The sequence below is a fragment of the Tachysurus fulvidraco genome, chromosome 2, assembly GCF_022655615.1.
Source record: "Tachysurus fulvidraco isolate hzauxx_2018 chromosome 2, HZAU_PFXX_2.0, whole genome shotgun sequence".
In the NCBI taxonomy this organism is placed as follows: Eukaryota; Metazoa; Chordata; class Actinopteri; order Siluriformes; family Bagridae; genus Tachysurus; species Tachysurus fulvidraco.
Genome location: NC_062519.1, coordinates 26,812,021 through 26,820,825, shown reverse-complemented (window position 1 = coordinate 26,820,825; position 8,805 = coordinate 26,812,021). Strand labels below are relative to the sequence as shown.

At 34.4% G+C, this 8,805-nt stretch overlaps 1 long non-coding RNA gene across 1 annotated transcript in view; it reads right to left on the bottom strand.

Annotated features, from left to right (window-relative positions):
• Positions 1 to 1,369, bottom strand: part of LOC113657940 — a 33,668-nt gene extending 32,299 nt beyond the window's left edge. Inside the window, exon 1 of the long non-coding RNA XR_003444267.2 lies at positions 1,073 to 1,369. This is a non-coding gene — a long non-coding RNA (uncharacterized LOC113657940). The remainder of the gene's footprint in view (positions 1 to 1,072) is intronic.
• Positions 1,370 to 8,805: the final 7,436 nt, after the last annotated feature.

Below are 8,805 nucleotides of genomic sequence, written 5' to 3'. Positions count from 1 at the left end.
CGCAAACAAATGATCGAGAAGGGGAAAAAACATGTAGGCCGAAAAGAAAGAAGTCAACATCAAGTTCAACAGCGTGCAGGCCCTCATTAACATAACAATAGCGTCTGAGAGCACACAAAGTCTTTCTGAACAACAGACTCGGGCGTCAATGCGCTCCGGGACATTTTCCCAGGCTCTTGCAACAATCGCACAACTGTTTGCTTTTTCTAGAGGAGCGAGGATTACCTCCACAACCCTATGGCTCAATATTTCATTTTGATCACCCGTGGAGATGAAATCACGAGAACAATTTCGTTAAAATGCGGCACATTAACTCTGAGCAAAAGACTTTCGTGAGTTACAAAAATACTGATTATAAATTGATGACCAGAAGAGGGGTTATACAAGACTAATAATAAATAAACGCTGATTTAATGTGCAGGCCATGACAGACAACAGTTATGCAACCTTTAAATAGCTACATAATGACTTACATGAAGAGGCAGTCGATATTGTTTAAGAATATTATACCGTGTCTAGTATACAGCACAGACACTCTGATATTCTTGAACTAATCCACGTTCCCAGTCATAAATCATTTGTTGCCATTTGTAAAGCCATTGAAGAAATTACCAAATGTTGTATTTAAATAGCAGGTCGAGACAAATAATAAATCGACAGTAATCTTTTCTGTTTTCTGCATAAACCTGGGTGTTTGGGCATGAGAGCAGATTTTTCTGTGCTTCTTTTAGACGTTTACAGTATGCTAATTTGGGAGCAGAAACTCAAACAACCCCAGCATTGTGAAGTGATGACTATTGTTCATCTGATATAAAAGGTTATGCAATGGAGAGAAATGTAAAATAAAAAAAGTACCACGGCGTGTCAAATTGTGCAGACTATAGGGATTCAGTCACGTGCATTAATGATGTATCGACCCATAGGGTTTTTTCTGGAGCTTATGAAAGTACCAAACAACTTTTTTAACTCATTTTCACCTCGACAGCTGGGGCTTATTTATGCATTAACAGTTAGGTAGTGAACACACACAATGAAACAGTTTCACTTCGTGCTAATACTTTAAATAACTTACTGATCACACCTTTTCACACCATTGCTGCTTTGCTTTAAGTCACAGACGAGATGAGTCAAGAAAAGTTATCCTTTGGTACAGATTTGTTGTCCGATATTAAGTAAAACTGTACTGGGGCCAGCGTTAGAGCCAAGACATATTTAACGGAAACAATACATCTTTAACGGAGCGCAGCTTTGTGAAATAAAGCACCGGGATTAGTTACGTTGCCTCGTTAATGCGCGCTCTCAGTTCCGCATCCACAAGGCGCGCGCCCAGAACCCGTTGCTATGTTGCACATTCTCAGTCCATCGAAACACAGAGCTTGGGAAGCTCTGATTGGCTGACGGCCTCCGCTCAGCCGTACGTACGCCTGCGTCTTGACGTCAGTAATCTTAGTGTGTTCTTTTACGTGGTAATTTCACAAAACAGATTTTTTTTGCTTGCTTTTCTTTTGTTTGGCCATGTTTTGCGTCACATGTTGTTTTAGTGCAATTTAAATAAATCGTTTCTAAATAATAAATGAATACTAAAAACAATATTTTTCTTTCAGTCCCACTGTTCATATTATAATTGAATTATAATTGAAATGTCACTAATTCATTAGTCACAGCTTATTCTCAGTCAACATTTAATTGTCTTTAAAGGTCCACGGTTTTCTCTCAAAATTCACGTTTAATGATAAAGTAGATCTTGATATTATACAGTAACAATTTCAAAGATAATGACGGAATGTGTCGCCTTATTCATTGGCTGTTATAGAACAAGAACTTAATGTCCTAGATTTTGAACGAAAGTGAACGAATTTCTAATTTTGTGCAGTGTTTCAGGATAAAGACTCTATATATGTGATATATATATGAGTTAGGATTTTCGCTAATACATTGTGTCTAATAAACTAGGACTGAAATGAACTAGATATAGCAATAACAATTATACAAGCAATTATTATGTCGATGATAATAATAATAATAATAATAATAATAATAATAATAATAATAATAATAATAATGATGATGATGATGATGATGATGATGATGATGATGATGATGATGATGATGATGACGACGACGACGTTTTGTTCGTTTTAAGTCGTTCTGCCAAATAAAACTGTTCTTCTGCAGAATTATTTAAATATCTCATTTCATTTTTAGAAAATGTTTTTAGTTAGCCGATCAGTATACAAGAAATAAATTAAAGTTAAGTGGGATTAGTGAGAAATAAGTGGAAATAGTTATATATCATTGATTTGAAATTGTTTTAAACGGTTTTAATAAACCAACAAAGGCAAATCATAAACTCCGAGTCTTAAATTCTATGTTCATATCACACAAGCTACAGAAAAGCATTTGGTTTTGGTTTGGAAAATATCTTGTGTTTGAATTCAAGGCAAAGATCTCTAGAATTTCTTAACAACATATAAGAACGATTCGTTTAGTAAAATTACAGCTTTTCTGTTTTTTTTTGGGTTTTTTTTGTATCCTGTATATGATGTATGATTTTATTTCAAAACACTGAAGTGGTATTCTGAGACAGCACAGAAAAATACCCAGTCTTGAGTTTTTAAGTCTGATATTCACCTCTCAAGGCATCTAACTCAAGAACTTCAACTTAATAAAATATATCATGTCATCCACGTTTTACTCATTCACATTTTGGTAAAAACAGACTTTGCAGGTTTGAACAGTATAAATCTACATTCAGATTAAGCGGTCCGAAATTTCTGTGAAAGGTTTGTACTGAGACACAGACACAGCGACACTCATCGGTGAAATTATGTCATAGCTCAACCTCCATAGTCATGAATGCGAAGCTGGATGTTCATTCCAGAAGACATGCAAGACATTTTAACTGTATGATGACTTCTATCGCGTTAAGATCCAACAATCTAAATAATTATTAGATTGTTGTGTTGCAATCAATCAATTAAACTTCATCGGAAGTTTACAAAAAAAAAACAACAACAAATAAAATAAAAATTATACAATAACAAATTTAAGAAATAGATAGATAGATAGATAGATAGATAGATAGATAGATAGATAGATAGATAGATAGATAGATAGATAGATAGATAGATAGATAGATAGATAGATAGATAGATAGATAGATAGATAGATAGATAGATAGATAGATAGATAGATAGATATTCAAGTGAGGAGATACAGTAAAACCAAGCTATCTGGCAACCACGTGAAACCTGACTGCAAGAATCTTCTCATTTCCTCCTTCCTCTGCTCCAGTTAGATGTGAACCTTCTTCTTTCTTTCGATTAAAAACTAAAACGAATGTTTCACATAACCGCGAATTAATGTAATAATTTTGATCACTGTATTCCTGGGTATTTCGCACCTCTGGTGTAAATCGAGTTATTTTATACAACCAAAGAACCAAACGAATTAATTAATTATTTATTAATTGGATTCGCCTGTCATATTTGGGAACTTTCGAAATAAATCTAGAATAACGCAAAATAAACAAATATATAGAAAATGGATCAAACTAGCCACACTATGCAAAATACGCTTTAAAAGATTAATAAATAAAATAATAAAAGAGGAAATATTGAATGTTCTAAAAATCTAAAAACTTTCTATTTCACTTCTTCTGACACTCAGTATACCAATAATTTAGAGACCTAAACAATCAGTATTTGTAACAATAATTACAGTATGTGACACATAAAATGTATAATATTAATTATTTTAACAATATACTATAATGACATTATAACAAAGCCTATAGATCGGAGTCTATAATTTCGTTGATTCTGGACTATCATACGTGTCATGTAGTAAATATTGCCATAGCGAAATGATGACACGTGATTTATTGGGAGCATATGCAAAAATGGCGTGTTGTTACCTACATATTGACAAACGATGAGCTGCTATAAGATCGCAAAACATTACAAGTATCATTGAATTTTCACGCCATGTTTCACGCCATAAACCTGGTCTTACAGGACGTCACTTTTATTTACCAGCTACCACAATTATATCTCCCACATTTCAAATGAATTCCTTGTAAATCGCTTAAACAGTACATATTTTTCCCATCACTCGACCAACGTATTTAAACGATTTGCGCAAATGTAATATAACATATATTGTATTTTCTTCGAAATTTTAGTAATGACACAAATCGTTTGGTACACAGCAAAACCCACAGTGTTAAATAAACGCTTACAGTCCAACTGGGAACAAGTGAATACAGTAAGTATCAATTCCTAAAATGAGTGATTGTATAAATTTTGTCTAAATTCAACGAATCTCTAAAATTTGCACACTCATCAGATTAACATAGTAATTAATAAATTGTGTCTACTAAAACTTATCAAAATGATTTTTAGAACCCCTTATGTTCCAAGAACCTCTGCAACAGCCTATTAAGGATGACTTTGTTTGTAGCCCACTTTAACATTTTCTACATAATAATAATTATAATATATTAACCTTTTATGTATTTTTTTCTGTTTGTGTATATTGGGTAGTACATAATGTGATTACTTCACCAATAACACATCAGTAGTTTATAAGACATTTCTATTTCATAAAAGTCATACAAATGAACTTGACCTTTTTGCATTTCTGGCCAGTGGTTGGTTGCTGTAGGTTATAAAATCAAACTTCAAAATGGAGTATAGGCAAAATATTTTCAGTTTTACATTTTAGATATCAGCAGATCAGCTCATATGACCAGGATTAGTTTACAGATACAGTGTAAAGTGGCAGACATTGTGCAACAGGTGTTACGTTTAAAACGCTGCGAGAAAAAACATGTAGCAGATTTTTAAGTCCCATTAATATGAGTCACTAAGATGAGCACCTTGTTTACAAATTAGAATATATCAAGAGCTCATAGGGACGACTTGATAAGCTTTTCTGCAGTATAAGGCAGTCTGCACGTTCTGCTCTTGAACATCGACATGCATTCAAGATAAAATAATCATTAAACAGAATTCTCGAAAAAAAATCCATCCTTCATTCTAATTGACCTTTTTTCACATTTCTTATTAGCTATTAAGCTTTTATTTAAAACAACTATGTAGCATCATATTCCCAACAATTAAAACTGCAATTTTGAGATAGTTGGATAACTGAAAGGAAGGAAATGACAAACATCTGGAACATGTCTACAATAAAAAACAAACAAACAAACAAACAAACAAACATTTAATTTTTAGTTTTACAATATTTCTAATTACCATTTGAACGATTTCGTATTTTATGTCTTATTTTAAATAGACATAAAACCTGTAAATCCATTGGTAATATTCATTAACAGCAAGAAAAGAAACAAACCTCGTGGTGAACAGAGCAACATTACAAAAGCAGTGGGCAAACTAGATTAGAATAGTTGAACATAGGCCTATACTCACCATCAGTGCGCTTTCTGCATCACCAAGCTGTAGCTCCGGGAGAAAAGTCGCGCATTGAGCTTTAATTGGCGCTGTGCAACATGTTATGGAAATGAGCACTCACTTCGTGTCTTAAAGACTTATCCCAAATAAAAGACGAGACAGGGGGGGAAATAAATTCCATCTCTTTACCCCTGAAGCTTTCCTCGGTCAAGTTCAAGCGCATAGCTCCAGTCTCTTAGTACTTTTGTTGCCAGATTGGTATATTGCGCTTCAACCCGACTGCGCTATTTGCGTTTGAAAGGAAGCTGATGAGCGCATTCACGTGCATGAACACTCGTAATGCTATTCAACTCTATACTTGATACTGTTAATCTGTTTATCCTTATAGTCAAACATTTTAAGACCCCATTTCCACATTCAGTGTTTTTTTAGGTTATCTATATTTATAACATTGGAAAGTCATTACTATAAGTATTATAGTATAATCAACACTTTTTATGTATCACGGATGATTTTAATGGACTTTAGTGGACAAGAAATGATGTCAGATCTAGAACCTACAGGAGTGATACAATGATACATTTTTATTTTCCATGTATGAATAGAAAATATTAGATTATACAAAATATGTAATGCAGGTGTTTTCATTACAACACAAAAGCCCTAAATCCAACAAATCAAGTCACATTTTTTTAAATTACTTCACAAATAGCTTGTTAATTTTCTCAAAATTGTTTAAAAGTCTGCAATATGCTGATTTGGCAACCACAAACCTCATCATCTTTAAATCTCATGAATAAACTAAGGTAGGTTTCCACCAAGAGAGGGATCCTGGATGTGTGGGAACATGTGGGCATGTCCTTGTTTGCATATATTCAAATAAAGCGTGACTAAAATGCATAACCATTGAACAATAAATGCTTACTCCCACCAGCGCCTCACACTGAATGTTTCCCCTTAGAAGCCAAGCTTACAGCTAAGAAAGGCTGGTGAGAAAAGTGAGGCCCATGTGAGGTTTCATTTGTACACTGTATAACGTGTTTTGTTCTCCTTGTTTGCGGGTGGTCATGAATGTGGCTTGCAAAACATGTTACCATTTAAAGAGGTTTGGATTTGAAGGTACTGCCTTTACTGAAGCTCATGAGCCAGCTAAACGAGATGGAACAGAGAGGAAGACATATTTCTCCAAAAAAAAAAAAAAAAAAAAAAAGGGCAAACAATGCTGAAGACAGCAGGGTTTGCTCCTACTTTGCTGCTCAAAATCCTGGTGTATCAGAATGAGCTCAATTTTAAAGCTCAGAACATTATATAATGTAACATAATATATAATGTAGTTTATAGAATGCAATATTATCTAGCAAAAAAAACTGGTGGTGATTCAAAGCACATTCTTAACCTGTCACTAAGGAGCACTTTGCCACATTGTACTCTGAAAAAGATTTGAAAAATAAATCCACATGGTCTCCAATGCAACAAAATGTGAAACATCATATGAAAATACATGATCCACATGAGAACATCACAAGGTAAAAGTCCATGAGAAAACATTACATTCATAATTTACATTTGATTTATATGATTATTCATTTTCTATAAGTGTTTGATTTATAATTTGAATGACATCACAATATATGAAGATGCATTTGTAGCTTTATATCAGCTGAAATATTGTCATGTATACAAGCAGTGCAATTTAAACCTTGTGTATAACGTAGTATAAGTATCGTACCATTCATGGCAAATTCACTACTGTAAATATGATAAATATGATATAAAAAAATTTACAAAATTGTTATATTGTGTGTAAATACAATGAAGCTTGCCTTTATTTCTGTGACTTTTGTAAAGGATTGTGATGGAAGGTTTGGTTTCCCTTGCTGACATTATATATATATATGTATACCAGCAACATAAAAAAGTAAGAAATTATAATAAAGACACATCCTTTCAAACCAAAGCCATAACCCCAAACAAATGCAGGCACATGCGAGATTCTGATTTCAATAAAGCTGGGCATGCTGGCAGACTTACAGGGGGGTTACTTTTGTGCGCATCAATGAAGGAAAACAGCCCAGGTTTGAGCTAGCACATAAATGCACGGAAACAAAGAGCTCACTGCAAAGCTGCTGTTTTCTTTTATGCAGCCAAGCAGGCTATTTCCTATTCAGGATGGAATAAAGGGCATCACATTTCTGCACATTTAAGTATTACATTTAGATTGTGCATGTAATATGTTTGAGATTCCGAAATTGTGCTTTAAAATCGCTTTCCACCTTGTCAGAAAAGCTTTTGATGTGGACAGCCTACATCATTTTGTGTAATTTTTCAGTGCGATTTCAGTGCACTATTGAAAGATGAGTGTGTGAAGCTAATGCAACTTTTGTAACAAAATTATTTTCAATATGGAAGCTTATTGGAGTAAAATTACCACTTCCATTTCCACACGGAAATTAGATAATTCCAAAATTACATCTGTGCTCCTATATACACTGTATATAATTATGTCAGAGTCCTGTACAGTGTTTCTCCCTCTCTCTCTCTACTTTTCTTTAAATAATTTATCCATTTATCAGATGTTTTAATGTTTGCAATATGAATGACGCAAGGTTAAGTCTCTACCACATGACAAGAACAAAGTACATATGTAAGTGTAAGAAAGACAGAGAAAGCCACAGCCAAACAACAGTTGTGCAAGGTTTCAGGAGTTCTACAAGCTGTAGACATGTGTCAAGATATAAAATATACAATATTACAGGCTGAATTCAGATTCAATGTAAGTGTTTTTTTGTGTACAAAAAACAAGAAAGTGAAATTTCCATAGGTGCCTTCAGAGGAATCAGGGCTGCAACATATTTACCAAACTCCTACTAGATGACATTTTGTGATCCTACCTAATGGCAAGACAGGCATGGTGTAATGAGGGGTCAACAGGCTGAAGATCCATGTGCAGTGGTTTTAATGAACAAACAATCAATGGCAGACAGGCAGGGTCAAAGCCGGCAAACACAATATCAAAGCAGATACAGAAATCGGCAACGGCAAACAGGCAGAAGGTCGGGGCAGGCAGAAAGCAATCAGAAAAACCAGTAGACAGAAACAGGATCCAAACCGAACTAGAAATACACAGGAAACGCTCAGAATGACGGTAGAAACCCATCGAGACTTCGCAACGGCGTAGAGTTCAAGTTCAGCTTATATAGGGAGTGGTTGATGAGGAACAGGTGGCAGTGTAATCAGTGGCAGTGAAGGATTCTGGGAGGTGTAGTCCGGAAGAGCTTAATTTTCTAAAATTTTAGTGTAAACTCTGTAGGCCTCTGTTACACAGCTGAAGATGAAGAAATATTTCACCTCTAGCATGATAATGACCCAAAAGGTCAACAAAGAAATGGAT